The sequence below is a fragment of the Saccopteryx leptura genome, chromosome 2, assembly GCF_036850995.1.
Source record: "Saccopteryx leptura isolate mSacLep1 chromosome 2, mSacLep1_pri_phased_curated, whole genome shotgun sequence".
NCBI lineage: Eukaryota > Metazoa > Chordata > Mammalia > Chiroptera > Emballonuridae > Saccopteryx > Saccopteryx leptura.
Window position 1 is genome coordinate 129468495 of NC_089504.1, and position 21894 is coordinate 129490388.

Below are 21894 nucleotides of genomic sequence, written 5' to 3' on the forward strand. Positions count from 1 at the left end.
AAGTCAAAGAAAAGGCACTTGAGGCTGAGGAAACAATGTGAAGGAAGGCAGAGAAGTGGGAACAATTACTGCAGAAGCAGCAGTAGCCCTTAGACCAGAAAAGGGAAGTGCCAAGGACTAGAAAACAAAATGGTGGGGAGTGGAGTGGGGCGTATGTGGGTCACACACTGCAATGAAAGTCTCAGAGAGGAGTTTCTACTTGGTGTGGGTGGAAACAGTGACCAGTGGACATTTCTGAGCCGTGAGTTGACCTGAGGAAAGTGCTAAGCAAGGACCATAGATCGATTTAGCTGCATGGTGTTAGAATGGAGTGGGAGTAGAGAAAAGACAGAAATGACCAGTTAGAAGGTGGTTTCCAAAAGCAGCCAAAGATGGGAGCCAGAAACACGTACTGTTTATCTTGATGCTCTCTCTAGATCCCAAGAGAGGGGCCTTTGAAGTGAGGAGAGGCCAGGAGTAATAGAAGGGCCAGATGTTTTTTTTTGCTACCTTTGGTGTTTAGAAGCATACACAATTCTTAAAGCTGCTTATCTAGGCATTTTGCTATAATACCCATTAAAATAATCAGCTAAAATGAGACATAATTAAAAGATAACAGGTCATGAAAATTTGGAATCCAAAAAGATTCTCCCATCAGGTCTTTTCCCAGTGGTCTGTAGACAGGATTTATCAGTCACTCAGGGAGAAAATTGATATTATAAATGAACAGATAGTGTGTACTAGAGTGCAGTTTTGTTTACTGATGTTTCATCTATGGAGAAGACTGACGCACTGGCTTCTGACTGCTGTTGTGTACAGAATGTTTACATTTAAACTAAGAGGTACATGACATTAAATGAAAATGCAAAAATCTGAAGACCCTTCCTTCATTATCTTGCTTTTAAAGAGGTATTTTAAAGAAATGAAGGAGAAGGAGCCTCAGACACAACTATAGGATCTGGAATGATCCATGCCTCAGTTCCCTAGGTAGCCCTGAGCATTGAGGCCCTATACAACCTGGAGGTATGAGCTAGTCCTGCATCTTTGGGCCCTCTGGCTCTCCATAGAGTATAGTGCTGGTACAGGCAAGCCCTGCTTATCAGAGAAACCCAAAGATGCTAAACTGACCTTGGCTCTGAGGGCTTCCAAGACTTGGATGAGATGGAAAGACTGCAGCAGGGGTCTAAGGCTATAGGATTGTCCCAAAGAGTAATAATGGCCTTAGCAGCCTGAGTACCCTCAAAATAATTACTACTTCTTATATAAGGCATATATATATATATATATATATATATATATATATATATATATAGTAATCTGAGAACTTTACCCATGTAAAGTAATATAATTTTTCACAGTCATCCTGGAACTATTATTAGTCCCATTTTAGAGATGAGGAAACTGAAACATAGAGAAGTTAACTTGCATGAAGTCACACAACTAAGACGTGATAAAGCAAGTACTCTGGCTCTACAGTCTGAGCAGTTGCTGCTTTCAGAACTAGGTACAAGATTTAATCCAGTCACTGCCATGATCACCTCAATTTCACTATTACCATCAATATTTCATGCCACCAAATGACCTTTTCAGAAAGACCCCTCAGGTTTATAAGATCATTCAGCTCTCTAGTTAGCCTCTGGAACCAAATACCCATGGCAAACATACTACATAAATGAAAATTGTGAGATGAATAGAGCTAAGTGGCATCATGCCCAGAGCCACATGAGGTAAGGGTAGAGGGGGTGTTAGGCTCAGAATCCAGGTTTTTAAATAGCTGACAAATTTCTTTCTTTTTTTCCCCACAAACAAATTATTATAAAATTCCTTCCACTTCAAAGATGAAGGAATAGGTATTCCTAAAAGCAGATGCCATATAATGGGTAAGTTTTGGCATGTTAAGACTTTGGGGATAGTTTTTATTGTGGCTTTTCCAAGTCTGATTTAAGTCTGGTCTTTACTAAAGACCAGAATTTAAAAATTAACTTATTCACATTCACAAAAAGTGCAAACACAAATTAATTATTTCTCCTCTATCCTGAGAACCCTCACAACCAAGAAGGGCTGTTAGTGGCTACCTGGGTTAAAAAAGAAAAAAGCAGAGCCTAGCAGCCATTTTTGCACAGGGGTCTGGGTCTCCAATGCAAACTGCACTTCACAAAGAAGCCTCTGTGCTAGTCTACTTGCCTCTGTGCTACTAAACTGCTTGCCTCTGTGCTACTAAACTGCCTGTCTGCACTGTGTTTGCCAGCTGAGCCAACTGAGCCAGTCATTCTAAAGGAGTTCCTGGAGTCCTATTATACAACCAGTAGGACTGAAATTTCCCCCATCCAATCAGAGCTGTGCAGCTCTGACCAATCAGAGTGGTTCTATTATGACCAATCAGGAACCAGGGTAGGCACTTAGTCTATATAAGCCAGCTCCCCTCTGGCTTGGAGAGAGCACTTTCACAAGTCTGGAGGCTGTCTCCTCAGATGGAGCTGAAACACCAAAGAAGATGTCTAGCTTGAGCCAATCAGGGGAGCAGGCCATCAGGGAGCAGAGCTGCCTAGCTAAAGAGTGACCTGGCCCCAGGACTACTGGGCTGAGGGCAACCTCATGACTGTGCTGTTTCCACAGCAGCTGTATTGTGACACTATGAAGCTGTTCTACAGCAGTGCTATTTTCACAGCTCGGCCATATTATCATCAAGCTGTTCCTACGAAATAAAATTTCCTTCTTCACCACACCCGAAATGGGGGATTTTTGTTGGCATTTGAATTGGTGCCAACAACCATCAGTTGATAATCCTATTATAGTAAATCAGCCCCTCTGCCTCAAGCAAATGGAAAAGAAGAAGGGCCTCTGGCAATAGAAGTAGGTCCTCTCAGTCAACATGGGCATCGCGTGGCAGTATCTTGACCACCCTAGATGCTTGAGGAATCACTTTCCATTTAATCTTACATTATGCATATCTACACTCTTAGGTTGACTATGTGCTGTCCCATTAAGATAATCTAAGTCTAAAACCCACTGTTGTCTTCAGTTGGGTTGGCAAAGGCAAAAGAAATCATTTTTGGTGGTTGAATAATTTGGGCAATTGTTGTTAAATAGTCCAGAACAATTTTAACACTTTGTATTTCAAAATATCTTTGATTAAAGAAAAGCCATTTTATATCATTGTAGATATTACATTGTGCTTGTTAGTTATCTCTTGTAAGGTGATATTAGGCAGACCCACTGCTCACACAGCAGTGTTCTCTAATAAAGGTTTTGAAATTCAAAAACTCTAAAGGCCTGTAAGGAAAGACTTGTATTTAGGTTGCATGCAGGTGAATGGTCTTTGATTGGCATCTCCAACGGGCACAAATAATAGCCAAGAATAATGAACCACCAGTGGGCAGATAATAATGGAAATAGAGAAGAGATTAAGAGGGAATTTGTTAAGTGGTTAGTAAAACGAGGATTGCTTTTGAAGAAAGAAAAAATTTTATGACATGGAAGGGACAAAAATAAAGTAGCTGACAGGCCAGAGAGAACAATGCTTTAAAAGAACAGCAAAAGAGAAATAGTGGAGGTAAGAATGAAAGACAAAATGAGTGTGGAGAGAGAGCAAGAATAAGGGAGGAGAGGGAGATAAATGAGGAGAGGGACATGATGAGATAGATGTGTGAGGTGAGGCTAAGCATGGGATCAAGGTGAGAAAACAAAACACAGAAGTAGGACTAGAATGCTAGAATGGAATGATTTTCTTATGATTCACATGGTTATACCTGGGGCTTACCTTATTGAAGGGTTCTTTCTGCTTCTTTGTCTGCCTCTTTCTATTCTTTCTATTTAGAACTATTTGTGTTCTCCCTGTCTCTGGGGTTATTCCATTTCAGTAAGTTTCCCTTCTCCCTCCTCTTATACCAATGTTCTAGTATCCTTTCCTCTTTGCCTAAACCACAGTGAGTGAGGAACCTGCCAAACATTTCATGTAATACATATGCTAGAGAAAAGCATTACTTAATTGGTTTATCTCTGACTATGTGTCAAGCTCTGTGCTGTTTTGCCTGAACCATCTCCTTGAATCCTCTCCTCATATAACATAATGAGACAGGTATGTTATCATTCTGATTTTAAAGACAAGGAAACAGGGGCTCTAAATCAGGGGTCCCCAAACTTTTTACACAGGGGGCCAGTTCACTATCCCTCAGACCGTTGGTGGGCCGGACTATAAAAAAAACTATGAACAAATCCCTATGCACACTGCACATATCTTATTTTAGAGTAAAAAACCAAAATGGGAATAAATACAATATTTAAAATAAAGAACAAGTAAATTTAAATCAACAAACTGACCAGTATTCCAATGGGAACTATGGGCCGGCTTTTGGCTAATGAGATGGTCAATGTCCGGTTCCATATTTGTCACTGCTAGCTGTAACAAGTGATATGACATGCTTCCGGAGCCATGACACGTGCGTCCCATGTCACCAGAAGTAGTACTGTATGTGAGTGACACCGCGCTTTGCTGACCACCAATGAAAGAGGTGCCCCTTCCAGAAGTGCAGCGGGGGCTGGATAAATGGCCTCAGGGGGTGCATGCGGCCCGCGGGCCATAGTTTTGGGACCCCTGCTCTAAATGGTTAAGTGACTTGCTGGTAATGAGCAGTAAGAAGGAAATCTTATGTCAAATCTTACTCTTACCCACCCAGAATGGATTGTGTATTGCTGTGGGCATGGAGGATGCCCACACAGTTCCATCTGACCTACAAGTAGCACCTTCAGCTCCTGTGGTGGTACTTCTACACTGCCCTCATTGGCTGGACAGTGGAAAGGCAGAGGGATCTCCTTTATAGAAGTCCTGCCTCCAGCAGGCTCAACCCGAGCTAAACCCAGGTTCTCTTCTTCTTTTGCTCAATGTTTGTTTCCATGGTGCTGTTTCCCAGCTGGGCCCTTATTTTGTGTTCCTTTATATGCCTATATTTGTTGAATAGAATTGCTTCCTCTAACTACTGAGCTATTAAGACAGCATCTAAGGAAAAAAAGAAGAATCAAGACCCAGGGGATTTATGCAAAGAAATACATTATGAAGTATGTGAACTGGTATAGAACGACACATTTCTGCTCTGCTTCACTCAAGTACCATCGTTCTTGTAAACGGAATGTTGGCTGATAATCTAACTTGGTAGAGAAAGATTGTCCACCACCAAGAAATTACTGTCTATTTAAGATCTTTGAAACAAAAAAAATAAGCACAACATGGTTTTTGGTGTTTTTCCTTGTTGCGTTATGAAAAACCAACATAATCTTTTGAAAGCACTCCTTTATCTAAAGATGTTATGGGTTGAGATCTCATTGGATTGACAAAATATTCAAAAGTCACAGTATTAAACAAGAATAAAGTGATACAATAACCCTTTAAAAGGAAATATTTTCTAACTTGATAAGGCAATGAAAAGTAGAAAGACCTCTCTCCCACTTTTTTTAAATTTAAATAAAAGAGTTTTTATATAGAGCTAACTGGAAAGAAAGGGTATCTAAAGGGGATGTCCATAAAGAGCAACTCGGGGGAAACACTAATATCTGAAATCGTACAAGATTGTCCACAGTGCCAAAAAACTCCCTGATCAGACGCAGGGCTAGCCGACACCCACACTAGTGCCTACAGCAGAGTGACGACTTCCTTATTTGTGAGAAGGACTAATTTCACCAGCAGCTTCTAGCTTCAGGCTCACCCCCTCTAGTCTTATGTCAGCAAATCTCCCCAAATTTTGCAAAATAAGGCTTCCTGAATTTATGGGTGAGTGACCAAGAAACATCCATCAGCTTCTCCTTGAGCTGAGCTCTTCCAACCTCGCTTTTTCTTCCATACCTTTCCACACATCTTTTCCCTAGTCATTAGCTGTTTTCTTGAAAGGATTTGGAATTATCTATAAAATTGGGGTGTGGGTCAAGTTAACTAAAATGATACTTCTCTATATAGTCTAAGACATTTTTTTATTTTCATCTCAAGTAATAGATGACTTTTTTAATTTCCTAAAAAAACAAAAACAAAAAACCCTGAAGATATTTGATTCATCACTGGTGGGACCATATGAAAAGGCATTTCAAGACTTTATCTGCAGCTCTCGCTGTCCCGGGAACTGGAGGTAGCACTAGGCAGAACTGAGTGACACTCTCACACCTCCAGGTCATCCATTTCCCAAACTTCTGAAGTTTCTGCCATTATTACTTCATGGTCTGGGTCTCTCAGTTCTCTGACCTTGTTAGGAAAAAAAAAAAAAAATCACTCTCCCACTTGCCATGTAAGCTAATGATAAGAGTTTTAAGATATTGTCGTACTCTGGGAATACGTGTTCTCTCAATTATTTTAGAAAACAATAGAATGAAGACCTTTCCCTCTCCCTCAGATTTATCTGTATGAGTAGAAATGAAGCCATCATAGGACAAAAGTCTCTTTGAAAAGTTCCTTGGAAGATAAAACTCATCCAAGACCCCTCTTGAATCACAGCAGTCTGATTAGGGTCTCCTAGCTTAGAGGCTATCACAGGATCCTAATAAACTGGGTTTAAGCATTTTTCCAGATCTATTCAATTGCCCAGTATTCTTGCTTTTCAGTAAAAATTTCTTTATAGAATGATTGAGAAAATGACTTATAGAAAAGACTATGAAGACTAGCCTTAATCTTAATGAAAATCTCTCTTTCCACTTGTTCATTCTCGTCAGAACTAGTTCTTTCCCATCAGCTTATATATTTTCTAAAGCCAAACACTAAAAAAATTCCAGGAGAATCTTGCAAAATGTCAATCTATTTTGAAAGCAGCAGAGCGTTACTACTTTATTCTACATTATAGTTAGTTTAATGTCGACTTAACTTAAATTTGAGATGGGTGAAAAAATAGTAACAAAACTCAACAACTTTTATTTTTTAATTCTGTAAAGATAAAGATTATTTTTTTAAGTATTATTACTTTGTTTTCACTTTTATATTTGAATATTAGGGCTTCATATTGAAACAGAGAATTCAAGTCATACACAAAAAAGAATGGTTTTGCCTGTGAAGGAGAAATAATTGTCATAACTATGTAGGGAGTTCATGGCTCAGTTTAGTCAATAATTAAAACTATTTGTATGTAAATGAAAAAGTTAGAAGTTTGGAAGTGGGGGCCTACCTACCAAAAGCAGCTTACAGATAACTTTTGTTAAAACTTACATAGTGTTGAAAATGTGAGCTAAACACCAACATTTAAAAATCGGATTTTATTTAAATATCAAGATTTTTAGTTTTTCTGGAAATAAGGCGAGATCTGGCTGTACTGTACTCCCAGTCCTGCCTGATGACAAAGGACCCCCTACTCCCTCTGGGAGGAAGCCTGTGCCGCGCTGATCACCGCAGTCCCCACCACTTCCTGTTATTGTGCATTTGTGCGCGAGAGGCTGGCTGTATTCATTGACGTGTACCTGCCTCTCTCCAGCAGGCGTTTAGATTTTTATTCCTGACTTTGAGGCATGAAATTCCTTCATGCCGTTCCTGTTGCTCCGCATTTATCCCTACACTTTTTCCTTTTCATTTTCATGCTCCGTTTCTTGGTGCCGCTGCCGGGCTTGCCAGAGGTCAATTGCAATTTGGGTGTTCATGCTGAGGCCTTTCAAACCAGTTTTGTGCAAGCATACATATCTGGCCCAAGGAACACTGTTTTGCCTTGTGCTTGAAAATAAAACCAATTTACACTCAATACAAAAAGTGTGAAGACCCTAAAACCACTGCTATTTGAGACCCAATCACAGTGAAACTTGTACTGTTTGCCCTTTGGTGACCCACACAGCTGCTGTAGACAGAATTGGCTCTATTTTGGGACTCTTTCTACACACTATAAGCACACAAGTGATATTCTTCATTTTATTAGTGTGCTTACTCTAAAAGCGGTGTTAAGGTTCTGAACTTCTTATAGAATAAGTTTATGAACGTGTTTTATACTAAGGAGCAACTCAGATATGTGTCATTACTATAAAAATCACTGAGCTGTCAGGAATATATTCAGAAAACAGAATAACCATAAAGCACACTGCTTATTCAACATCACTGCTTAGATGGCTAATAAATGGGCATCTCAAACTCCACTTCTCCAGATCATTTTAGCTCATCCTGGCCTTCAGTTGCTCAGGTTGAACCTTGGAGTCATTCTTCATTTCTCTCTTGCTCTTACACCTCACGTCCCATCCATGTGCAAATCCTTTTGGTTATACATAAAAAAAAAAAAAAAAGTCCAGAATTCATCCAGTTTGCACTCTTACCACTAATATCAGCATAATCAAAAGCACCATTATCTCTCACCTAAATTAGAGGAAAAGCTTATTACCTGGTCTCGCGTGCTTTAGTCTGTTCTCAACATAATAGTGATACTGTTCTCTTTCAAAGGTAAGATCATGCAAAGGTAAGAACATGTCACTCTTCAAAACTCCCCAAGTTTCCCATTAGGCTGAATAAATTTTGCAAAGAAGAATGCATGTTTCCCCAATCATATGTGTATGATCTTTATAAGGACAGAAGCCAAAATAAAGATTTCTTACATTATCTAGACAGGACCAGCAATTCTTGGTTTAACAAAGCATATCCTTACTGGTGAATTCCAAACAGGTGGAGCCTTAATATATATTTGCATAAAAGGAAATTTATCATTTCAAGTCATGCTAAGAAGTAAAGGACTTAATTTTGATATTATGGTCCCTGCTTGCTCTGGTCAACTTCATCTTGTCATATACATCTTAAGGAAGGCCTTTTGGGGAGGCCTGTTGAGAGGCATGTTTCTGGGTCTGAGTTCCACTCTATTAACTCAGTGGCATTATTGACTTCTGCATTTGTTTCGTTAAAATTACTTAAACAAGAAAGCCATTAGACTGAGGTGGCCTGAATGCCTCAGTAGTCAACATACACAAACAAAACAAAACCTTAGCCTGTAAATCCCTCAAAGTCAAGAAATTGAACGGAAGGACATCTAATTACAAATAGCCAACTAGGCTTATTCAAATAAAACAAATATTTAAGCTATACCCAATTAGATCATTTTCTTGCTTTGTTTCTATATCTTCCTTCTGAAAGTCTTTTCCGAGCTCCTGTCGATAGAGCACTCCCAACCGTTTCTAATTTGGCACTGCCTGATTCAAATCAATTTTTGCTCAAATAAACTCTTAAAATTTTTAATGTGCCTTCAGTTTATCCTCTGACACTTCTAACATCTTAAAGTGTGTTAAGATGTTACAACCCTTAGGCCTGTATCATTTAAATGTAGCATGATCATTCTAAACTTGAAAAAGTGTAACTACAGGAAAAAAGAAACAAAAAAACACAACAGAAAAATCTGCTACTGTAGCAGAAACAATTACAAAACAAAACAAAATGGAAGTTTCTGTTAACTGTTGATTTGTTAGGGTTAACTTAGATACAGGTATGATCATTGTTCATTGCATTTTGTTTTTGTTTGTTTGTTTGTTTGTTTGTTTTCTGTATTTTTCTGAAGCCGGAAACGGGGAGAGACAGTCAGACAGACTGCCCGCATGCGCCCAACCGGGATCCGCCTGACCGGGATCCACCCGGCACGCCCACCAGGGGGCGACGCTCTGCCCACCAGGGGGCGATGCTCTGCCCCTCCCGGGGTCGCTCTGTCGCGACCAGAGCCACTCTAGCGCCTGAGTCAGAGGCCAAGGAGCCATCCCCAGTGCCCCGGCCATCTTTGCTCCAGTGGAGCCTCGGCTGCGGAGGGGAAGAGAGAGACAGAGAGGAAGGAGAGAGGGAGGGGTGGAGAAGCAGATGGGCGCTTCTCCTGTGTGCCCTGGCCGGGAATCGAACCCGGGACTTCTGCACGCCAGGCCGACGCTCTACCACTGAGCCAACCGGCCAGGGCTCATTGTTCATTGCATTGTATATATGCAACAAATAAGTTAAAATGAGATGTGATCAATCGTCTAGAGTTGGCCTTCACTTATTTCGGGGAATTGTTAATGCTGACTTTCCTTCAAAGCACTGTGAGACAAGTAAAACAGGGGGCAGGTGATTAAGCTCTTAAAATGTGGGATCTGACACTATCTCCTGGTAGATAGTGTGAGAATTGAGTTAAATTTGTAAGACATCCAATAATAATAGCTAATATTTACAAAGCTTTCACCCTGTCCAGGCACTGTTCCAAGGGATTTACATATATTTACAGCTTACTACTACACTGCTATGGGGTGGAGACTGTTCTATGTGAAGAAAAAGTGTTTCTCTGCCTTCTAAGGGTCCCTGGCTGGGTCAGAAAATTTAACTTACAAAGACATTAACAAGAGAAATGCATACAAATTTGAGTAAACTTTTACATGTACATGGGAGCCTTCACAAGAGAACAAAGACCTGAAGAAGTGACCAAAACAGGACGATTTTATACCTTTCAGACAAACAATAATTTCGTAAAGAATCACCAAGACAAAGGGGTTTGGCTGTAGGTAGCACATGGTAAAGAAGTAACTTGGAAAATAAGGGTTAGTTTAACAAGGTTTGTTTGTACAAATTTCTTGGCCCCAAATGTCCCCTCTCTGTTGTTGAGAATATGTTCTTTTCTCCTGGTACAAGGAGGGCTTCTTGCACACGGGAGTGTTCTGACCTGTTTCAGGGAAGAAGGGTAAGGGAGAGGAGGAGGTCAGAATGAACTTCTGGCTTCTGTTATCTTTTTAAATTCTTTCAGCTTAATATATTTAATATGCCAAGGCTCCATATTTTGGGATACAGTGTCCTGAAGTCAATTACTATTATTATCTCTATTTTGCAGAAAAGAAAACTGAGGCAAAAAGAAGTTAAAGTAACTGGTGACAGGTCACAAATCTAATTAGTTGCAACACCTGGTTTGGATACACATCTCTAGCTCTAGAGTCTATGTTCTTGATCATTGCTTTATTTAAAAGGCGAAAGATTTATACGATCTGAAGAGAAACCAGAGCATGATTGCTTTATTTAAAAAAGAGAATAATGCTGTGGTATTAGAAATATATTGCCGGGTTTGATTCCTGGTCAGAGAACACAGAAGAAGCGACCATCTGCTTCTCTACTCCTCCCCTTCCCCCTTTTCTCTCTCTCTCTCTCTCTCTCTCTCTCTCTTCCTTTCCTGCAGCCATGGCTCAAATGGTTCGAGGAAGTTGGCCCTAGGCACTGAGGATGGCTCCATGGCCTTGCTTCAGACACTGAAATAGCTTGGTTGCCAAGCAAGGGAGCCATGGCCCCAGATGGGCAGAGCATCATCCTGTAGGTGGCTTGCAAGGTGGATACTGGTCAGGAGCGTGTGGGAGTCTATCTTTCTGCCTCTCTGCCTCCTCGTCTCTCCCTTCATAAAAAAAGAAAAGAAAAATATTGGTATTTGTCCCTAGTTTTCTGCAGAGCTAAAATCTTTGGAATTTCTTGCGAGGGTGGAGTGTCTTATTATTCATAAGGAATCCCTTTGGAGCACACCTGAGTCTATGCTAATGAAGTGGCTCAGAGTCATCAGAAAAGGGAAAGACCTACCAGGAATTAAGCTCTTAACCTTTGGGATCTGACACTCTCTCTAGGTAGATGTTGAGTTAAATTTGTAGGACACCCAGTATCTGCTGAGAATTGGAGAATTACTTGGTGTTGGAAAACACCTCAGAAATATAAAAACAGACCTCAAATAATTAAATTATTTAATCTCATACAGGAGGTACATGATAAAATTAATTTCTTGCAGAATCAATGGCACTGTTTTGAATTTGACAACCTTGGAACAGGTAGGTCCAATTAAGAATGTAAAGAAATCTCTGTGGCAGATGCAAAACTGTCTGACACAACTTGAGCTTGCTGTAGTAACAAAGTCTAACCTATTTGGGTACTCTCTCCTCCATGAGACAAACCTTTATATAGACTTAGACAATTAAAAAAAAAAAGAATGTCAAGAAATCTAACTTCGCCTGACCTGTGGTGGCACAGTGGATAAAGCGTCGACCTGGAAATGCTGAGGTCGCCGGTTCGAAACCCTGGGCTTGCCTGGTCAAGGCACATATGGGAGTTGATGCTTCCAGCTCCTCCCCCTCTTCTCTCTCTCTGTCTCTCCTCTCTCTCTCTCTCTCTCCCTCTGTCTCTCCCTCTCCTCTCTAAAATGAATAATTAAAAAAAAAAAAGAAATCTAACTTCAAGGAACAAACACATTTATGGAAATGACTTTTATCTCCTCATAATCTCTAACTCTCTGATATGAAATCCCAGAAGAGACTAAATATCACACAACATCAGAAAGGTATTATAAAGGTATAGCAGAATATTCTGCCCAAAGGTGTTTTTATGGAGGCCAGTACCAGGACTCTTAATGACACCTTTGGTTGGCCATGCAGAGAGTATAGCATGGGGTTGGACATCCGGCCTCAGCCACACTAATGACAGTATATGACACCGATGACCCAATGACGGGAGGGTTATCCTTCCCAGGCCGAGGAAGTAAGGAGTTTGTAAGACGCTTTGCACATTCAGGTCACATGTATCAAACATGCTTTCAGAAAGCACACCAACTGGCTTCTGCTGTGCATTTCTGAAGCAACAAAAAAGTCTCCTAATGTTGAGAGACATAAATCTATTCCCTTTCCTCCTCAACCAGCTTTTTAAATGTTTTTTAGTTTTTAATTTTAGGAGCTAAAGAAAATTGAATTTCTTTAAATTTTTATTTAATTTAATGACTTAGAAAAAATAATTTAGAAAAGAACAAGAAATACTTCATTAAATTTAAAAAGACTTTCATATCTTTTGCAACATCGCATATGGCAATTGACTTTGGAAAAATAAACTTCTTTAATACCTTTTATTTTTATGCTTAAAACATTATTTACCAATAAAGTTAAGCAAATTTCCTTCTAGAAATACTGTTCTACTTTTCCCCAAAGAACAAAGGGAAAGCATCTTAGTTCTAATAAGCACTCGTTAAACGCTTGTTAACACACCTTGAGAGTAAGAGGACATGGTGATCTTTCTAAAATGTAGATCTGTCTGAGTTATACTCTATTTCAATGTTTCCATGACTCCCTACTGCTCTAGGATAAAGTCCAAATTCCTTAGTACAGTATTGAGGTTAAGCAGGAGCCACATCCCAACAGAACTTTGAATATATAATACTAACTCCTTCATCTGGAATGTCCCTGCACACCCTCCCTGTGCCCTTCTCCTGGCCTCCTTCTGCTTCAGGTCCCAGTGTGACATTCTCAGTGTTTCCTGCCCAGTGAGGAAGGCTGGGCTGGTTGCCCTGCTACACAGGTCATTGAAGATAGAGATTATATTATCACTCTCGTATCTTCAGTGTCTAGCTCAATGCTGATACATCATCTGTGACTGATAAGTGTTTGTCCAATCCAAGAATAAATCATATTTGATCTATATTATCAAAGAGGAACATAAGATGAAATTCGGTCATATACTTCTGCGGACAACCCAGTTGAGTTTCATCAATGGCACACTATTCATTTGTATTTTTCCTTGAAGATTTTTGTAATTTATCCCACTAATATTGTTTGAATGTCTACTATTTGCCAGGTACTGTTTTGGGCCTTTGGGATACCAATAGGTGAACAAAACAAAGTTTTCTGACCTATTGGAATGTATGCTCTAACAAGACAAACAATAAACTTAGTAAATAAGGAATTACATATGGTGTTGGATGATAATTATTATGGAGCAAAAATATAGTAGTGTAAGAGCATCAGATATGTGGGAAGACAGGATCCAGGTTGCAATTTTAAATAAGGAAGTTAGATAGGCCTTACTCAAAAGGTGACATTTGAACAAGTATAAAGAAATTGCAACAACATGGATGGACCATGAAAATATTCTACTAAATTAAATATATCAGAAAAGTCTAAGAACCATATGATTTCACTCATAAGTGGAATATGAAACTGGAACTAATAGACACAGAACTCAGTATGGTGGTTAGCAGAGAAAAGGTGGTAAGAGGGTAATAAAGAGTAAAGAGGGCTAATATATGGTGACAGAAGGTGTTGGCTTTGGGTGGTGGGCACATAGTGTAATATGTAGATCACATATCACAGAAATGTATGCTTGAAACCAATATGATCCTATTGACCAGTTTTACCCCCCCCCAATAAATTTAATAAATAAATAATAAGTCAAATAAATAAATAAATCTACATTGTTCCCCTAAAAAAAAAGAGTAATTAAGTGTCAAGTGTCTAGGGGAAGAATGCCCAACCAGAGAAGAGGTAATGTGCAGATTCTGAGGTAAGAGTGTGCTTGGCTTGTTCCAAGACTAGCCCAGAGACCAGAGTGGTGGGAGCAGAGTGAATGAAAGGGATGGAGAGCAAGGTGAAGGCAGAGGGGAGATGGCTGCAGTCTGTGTGCTGGGGCAAGGGCGTGGGACCCAAGTTCTACTCCACATCAAACATAGAGCCTGGGAGAGGAGCAACATGATTTGGCTTACATTTTTAATATATAAACCCCATTTGGGGAACAAGTTTTATTTTAGTAAACAAGAAAATGTTCTTTCTTCTCTTTTCTTGTTTTATTATATTTTTTCATTTATTGTGTTAACATGAATTCAAGTGTCCTACTCAATATAACACCCTCCACCACTCAAACCGTGCTCCTCCATGGCCCCTTCCCCTTACCTCCCTCCCCTCTAACCCTCCGGGCTGTAGTCTTATTATCTGTGTGTTATGTCTTATGTGCATATAACTTGTCTAATCCCTTCACCTTCTCTGATCTCATTCCCTCACCCCCTTCCTTCTGACAACTGTCCTTCTCTCCCCATTGACTGAGTCATTGACTCAGGGTGGGATGAGGCGTCCTGCTGCAGTCTCCCCTGAAGCCAGGGAGGGTGGTCTTCCCACTGGACTGCCGGCCTAGTGAATTATTTCAGAATGTGGTGACCCTTCTTTGTTCCTAGAATTTATGCATCATGGGTTCTCATGTAATAACCTCCAGCCAAAATTTCCCTATAAGTACGTATAGGTTGGGTTTCAGAGCACTCTGAAGCTCTAAAGAACGCTTCCTCTCGACGCACATGGCAGGTGGCCAACTTTGGAGCCCAGGCCGACGCTTCCCAATCTGGTGATGTGTTCCTCCATGGTTTGGTGAGATTTGTACATACTCATAATGCTCTTTTTCTTAGTGTATTGCTTTAACTAGCTATTACTCCAGAACCCAAACTGATGTTTCTTCGTCTGGTGATGTTGGGTAGCTTATTGTTGCGTTGATTCTTTTTCTTTATTCTACTTCAGATTACATAAATTCAAAACCCTTTTGGTTTTTCCTTTATTATTTTTAATCTTTATTAATCATAATAAATTTTTCTCTAAAATCTACTCATGAGTAATTGGAACTCTGTACCATGCCTCCTGCATAGCATACTCTGTACCATGCCTCTGCTTCTATTCCATTCCTCAGTACATCATCTTTATTCAATTCCACATATAAGTGAAATCATATGATATTTGTCTTTCTCTGCTTGGCTAATTTCACTTAGCATAATAATCTCCAGGTCCATCCATGCCATTGCATATGGTAAGATTTCCTTCCTTTTCATGGTTGCATGGTATTCTATTGTGTGCATGTACCACAGCTTTTTTTATGGACTCATCTCCTGTCAGACAAATGGGCTGTTTCCAAATCTCAGCTATTGTAAACAATGCTTTAATAAACATGGGGGTGCATATCTTCTTTTGAATTAGTGTTTTGGGATTCTTAGGACATATTCCTAAAAGTGGGATAGCTGGGTCAAAATGCAGTTTCATTTTTTATTTTTTGAGGAAACTCCATACTGTTTTCCACAGTGGCTGCACCAGTCTGCATTCCAACCAGCAGTGCAGGAGAGTTCCCTTTTCTCCACACTCTCGCCAGCACATGTTGTGTGTTGTTTTGTTAATGAACACCATTCTGACAGGTATGAGGTAATATCTCATTGTGGTTTTAACTTGCATTTCTCTGATGATTAGTAATGTTGAATATTTTTTCATATGCCTATTGGCCAACTGTATGCCATCTTTGGAGAAGTGTCTATTCAGTTCTTTTGCCCATGTTTAATTAGATTGTTTACCTTCCTGGTGTTGAGTTTTAGTAGTTCTTTATTAATTTTGGTTATTAACCCTTTATCAGATGTATCAGTGAATATATTCTCCCATTGAGTGGGTTGTCTTTTTATTAAGTTAGTGGAGTCTTTTGCTGTGTGAAAGCTTTTTAGTTTGATATAGTCCCATTTGTTTATTTTGTCCTTTATTTCACTTATTTGTGGAGATAGTTCGGCAAAAATATTGGTATGAGAGATGTTGAAGAGTTTTACTGTCTATGTTTTTTTGCAAGATATTTATAGTTTTACAAATCATATTTAAGTATTTTATCTATTTTGAGTTTATTTCTGTGACTCATGTAAATTGGCAGTATAGTTTCATTTTTTTTTGCATGTACCTGTCTAATTTTTCCCAACATCTTTTATTAAAGAGACTGTCTTTACTTCATTGTTTATTCTTGCCTCCTTTGTCAAATATCAATTTACCATAAAAGTGTGGGTATATTTCTGAGTTCTCTGTTCTGTTCCATTAATCTGTATACCTGTTCTTATGCCAGTATCAAGCTGTTTTAATTACAATGGTTTGTTATCAGGAAGTGTACTATCTCCCACTTTGTTCTTCTTTTTCAAGATTGCTAAGGCTATTTGATTTTGGGGGTTTTGTTTGATTGTTTGTTTTGGGTCACATATAAATTTTTGGAATATTTGTTCAAGATCTGAGAAGTATGCGATTGGTATTTTAATAGGAATTGCATTGAATCTATAGATTGCTTTAGGTAGTATGGACATTTTAATGATGTTAATTCTTCTTATCTATGAACATGGTACATTCTTCTCCTTTTTTGTATCTTCTTCAATTCCTTTTTTAAAATTATTTTTATTTTTTATTATTTATTCATTTTGGAGAGGAGAGAGAGAGAGAGAGAGAGAGAGAGAGAGAGAGAGAGAGAGAGAGAAGGTGGGGAGGAACAGGAAGCATCAACTCCCATATGTGCTTTAACCAGGCAAGCCCAGGGTTTCAAACCAGCAATCTCAGCATTCCAGGTCAAAGCTTTATCTACTGCACCACCACAGGTCAGGCTTCAATTTCTTTTTTTAATGTCTTATAATTTTCTGAGTATAATTCTTTTATCTCCTTGGTTAAATTTATTCCTAAGTACTTTATTTTTTGTGTTGCAATGGTGAAGAAGATTGTTTCCTTAATTTCTATTTCTGAAAGTTTATTGTTGGTATATACAAAAACTACTGATTTATGAATATTAATTTTATATCTTGCTACTTTGCCAAATTCATTTATCAAGTCTAGTAGTTTTTTGACTGAGACTTGAGGGTTTTCCATGTACAGTATCATGTCATCAGCAAATAATGACAGTTTTACCTTTTCTTTCCCAATTTGGATGCCTTTTATTTCTTCTTCTACTTGTCTGATTGCTGTGGCTAGGACTTCCAGAACTTTATTGAATAAGAGTGGTGAAAGGAGTCACCCCTGTCTTTATCTGATTTTGAAAGGCGGATAATGCTTGCCCCATAAAATTAGGTTGGTATGTTCCTTGCATTCCCACTTTGCTGAGATCCTTGATCATAAAGGGGTGCTGGATTTTATCTAATGCTTTTTCTGGCATTTATTGATATGATCTTGTGATTTTTAGCCTTCATATTCTCTATGTGATGAATCACGTTTATTGATTTGCAAATACTGTACCAGTTTTGCATCTCCAAAACAAATCCCACTTGATCATGATGTATGATCTTTTCAATATATTCCTGGATTTGGTTTGCTAATATTTTGTTGAGAACAGGGTTAGTCAATCTTTTTATACCTACCGCCCACTTTTGTATCTCTGTTAATAGTAAAATTTTCTAACCGCCCACCAGTTCCACAGTAATGGTGATTTATAAAGTAGGGAAGTAACTTTACTTTATAAAATTTATAAAGCAGAGTTACAGCAAGTTAAAGCATATAATAATAATTACTTACCAAGTACTTTATGTCAGATTCTTGCTAAGTTTGGCAGACTAAATCTTTATAAAACAACTTACTATAGTTAAATCTATCTCTTTATTTATACTTTGCATACATAGAAATTACATTAGTTAATTGAATTATTAGTGGGATCCCTGAGGCTGATGCTGGGAAACTAAATATTGAATATCGGTTTAATTTTTGTGAGGAACAAATGAAGTTCTCCCCTTTCAGAAATATTCAGGCGGTTTCTTTCTTTCATCATAATATGATTAACAGCACTAAATCCTGATTCCACAAGATATGAAGTAGAGAAAGGTATTAATAAACTGAATACCATTTTCCACATATTTGGATATAAGACTGGCATTTTTTATTTTGCCATAGGTTTTCATATCCACCACTTTCGAATTTATGTTTACTCTCTTCATTATATCTAATTTCTAACAGTTCTTCTTGGCAAGTTGTATCAGCCTCTTCACTATTTGCAGTAAAAGGATTTTTCATCCAGTCATATACCTTCAATTTCAAAATATCTTGAAATCGTTTTTTCCATGTCCAATTTAAGTTCGTTGAGGTGGCTACTGAATCTGTCAATATCTTCTGGAATTACATCATCTTTTATAGATGATAATTGAGGAAACTGATGAAATTCTCTCTTCAATAGATTATGACAAAGTAGTTCAAGTTTGTCAATAAATAATAGCACAATACTTTGGCAACCTATAAGAGTTTGATTAGCTCCTTGAAGCTGCAAATTGACATCGTTAAATCTCTTGAAAATACCTGCCAAGTCAAAGGCATTATTCTTTACTGTTTTTAACTGTTGACACTGATTGGTCTCATTATTACTTTAAAAAAATTGTATGACACTATCATATAATGCTACAAATCTAGCCAAAGATATACCCTTTGACAGCCACCGAACTTCTGTATGCAAAAGTAACTTAATAAAATCTTCATTATTGTCCTGGCAAAGCTGCCGAAACATTCCATCATTCTTTGCATTGGATTTGATCTTGTTTACGGCTTGAATTATTACAGTTAATGATGAATGGAGACTTGTACTTAGATGTTTTCCTACAAGATGTTGTCTGTGCACCACACAATGAATACATAAAACATTTGGCACTTCCTGCTCCAAATAAGCAACAACATTCTATTTAGCCTCCAAGTGTTTGAATTTTTTCAGGTTTTTTTTCATTGTAGTTGATTTCTAGTTTTATGCCATTGTGGTCAGACAAGATGCTTGATAGGACTTCAATCTTCTTAAATTTATTGAGACATTTTTTGTTTCCTAACACGTGGTCTATTTTAGAAAATGTACCATGATCACCTGAAAAGAATGTATAGTCTGCTGCTTTGGGGTGGAAGGGTCTGAAGATATCAATTAAATCCAGTTGATCTAGTGTGTCATTTAAAGCTGTTGTTTCTTTGTTGATTTTCTGTCTAGAGAATCTGTCCATTGATGTTAGTGGGGTATTAAGATCCCCTACTATTACAGTATTGCTTTTGATCTTGCCCTTCTTGTCCATCAAAATCTGCTTTATATATTTAGGTGCTTCTATATTGTATGCATAAATATTTATAATGGTTATATCCTCTTGTTGGATTGCTCCCTTAATCATTATATATTGACCTTTTTGCCCCTTACTATAGCCTTTGTTTTAAAGGCTATATTTTCAGATATAAGTATTATTATCCCAGCTTTCTTTTCAGTTTCATTTGCATAAAATATTTTTTCCATCCCTTCACTTTCAGTCTATGTGTATCTTTTGTTCTGAGATGGGTCTCCTGTAGACAGCATATGTATGGGTCCTGTTTTCTTATCCATGCAGCTACCCTATATCTTTGATTGGAGCATTTAATCTATTTACATTTAAGGTTACTATTGAAATGTACTTATTCATTGTTATTTTATTCTTTTAACCTACAGTCTTCTTTCTCTTGATTTCTTTTTTCGTTTGCTCTTTTTATAACAGGCTTCTTAACATTTCTTGCAGTATTGGATTGGTATAATGAATTCTTGAGCTTTTTTTAGTCTGGGAAGCTTTTTATTTCTCCTTCAATTTTAAATGATAGCCTTGCTGGATAGAGTAGTCTTGGTTGTAGGTTCTTGTTTTGCATCGTTTTGAATATTTCTTGCCAGTCTTTTTGGCTTGAAGTGTTTCTGTTAAGAAGTCAGATGTCATCCTTATGGGGGCTCCTTTGTAGGTGATTGACTGCTTTTCTTTTGCTGCTTTTAGTATTCTTTCTTTGTCTCTTAATTTTGGCATTTTAATTATGATGAATCTTACTTAGTATAGGCCTCCTTGGGTTCATCTTTAATGGGATTCTCTATGCTTCTTGAACTTGTGTGACTTTTTCCTTCATCAATTTAGGGAAAATTTTGGTTATGATTTCTTCAAAGAAGTTCTTTATCCCTTGTTTGTTCTCTTCTTCTTCAGGTACCCTTATAACGTGAATGTTGTTTCTCTTTATGTTGTGGCAGAAGTCTCTTAGAGTTCCCTCAGTCTTTTTGAGCCTATTTTCTTTTTGATGTTCTTCTTCTGTGCTTATGTTTATCTTGTCCTTTAAATCACTGAATTGATCCTCAATTTCATCCAGTCTGCTGTTGTTTCCTTTTAGTGCAATCTTCATTTCTGATATTGTATTTGTCATTTACTTTTTTTCTTCTTTTCTAACTGAGAGGAGGAGAGATAAAGAGACAGACACTCACATGTGCCCCAACAAGGATCCACCTGGCAACCCCCATCTGGGGTCAATGCTCTGCCCATCTAGGGCCATGCTCACAACCAAGTTACTTTTAGTTACTAAGGCAGTGGCTCCATGGAGCCATCTTCAGCACCCAAGGCCAATGAACTTGAACCAATCAAGCCATGGCTGCGGGAGGTAAAGAGAGAGAAAGACAGAGAATGTGGGGATGGAGAAGTAGATGGTTACTTCTCCTGTGTGCCATGACTGGAAATTGAACCCAGGACATTCACATGCCAAGCTGATGCTCTACTACTAAGCCAACTGGCCAGGGCTTATTTGCCATTTCTGACTGGTTCTTTTTTATGATTTCAATGACCTTTTTGATATTTGCTATCTCTTTAAGTTCTCATTATGATCATCCATTGTTGCTCTATGATCCTTGAGCATCCTAATAAACATTATTTTAAACTCAGCATCTGGTAGTTTGATTACTTTCATTTAATTTACTTCTTTTTCTGGGGATTTCTCTTGTTGATTCATTTGGGTCATATTTCTTTGTCTGCCATTTTATCTGTGTATTAGGTAGCTCTGCTCTGACTTTGCAATTTGTTGTGGTATCTTTATGAGAAAGATGGTCTCAGTGGTACAGACCTCCAGGCCACCTGAGTTTCTTGCTCTAATAATGCATCTCGAGGACAATATTTACCCTCCAGTTGTATGACTATTGAATGCTGTTGGCTCCATTTAGCCTCACATTACCAACCCCTCTATAGGTGCAAGCGTGGTGGGTTAAGGAAGCTGAGATTGGTAATACAACATTAGTGAGACCCCCCTACTTCAGGGGTCACTTGGTCAGGAGCTCAGTATAGGGAAAGTGGCCCCTACTCCAGAGCCTAATCCCTCAGGCACTGCTGGATATGCCAATTCTATTTCTCCCCATTAAAGTAAGCAACAGATTCAGATTGAGTAGAGCTAACAATCCCCTCTACAGAAGTTCTTCCAGCTGGGGAGCCCCTGGTCTCAGGGTAAAAGACCAAGAGAGTCCTCTCCTGGGCTGACTGTGCCCCTCCAGAAAGTGACTAAACCTCTCTATTGGACCCAACTATTGACTTCAGAAGACTCTTTCTACTGGACCCAACAATTGACTTCAGAAGACCCATACTTTGAATGTCCATGCTCCAAGCCTCTCTCCCTTCCCCCTCTAGAACCTAGCTGAGCAGGGCAGGATATTCAGGACCTGGGCCA

At 38.6% G+C, this 21894-nt stretch overlaps 1 non-coding gene across 1 annotated transcript; it reads left to right on the forward strand.

Moving 5' to 3' along the window:
- The first annotated feature begins 11735 nt into the window (after positions 1-11735).
- On the forward strand, positions 11736-11859 carry LOC136396082 (small nucleolar RNA SNORA28). Its single transcript, XR_010749505.1, has one exon. It is a non-coding gene; the product is annotated as a small nucleolar RNA SNORA28 (small nucleolar RNA).
- The last annotated feature ends 10035 nt before the right edge of the window (positions 11860-21894 follow it).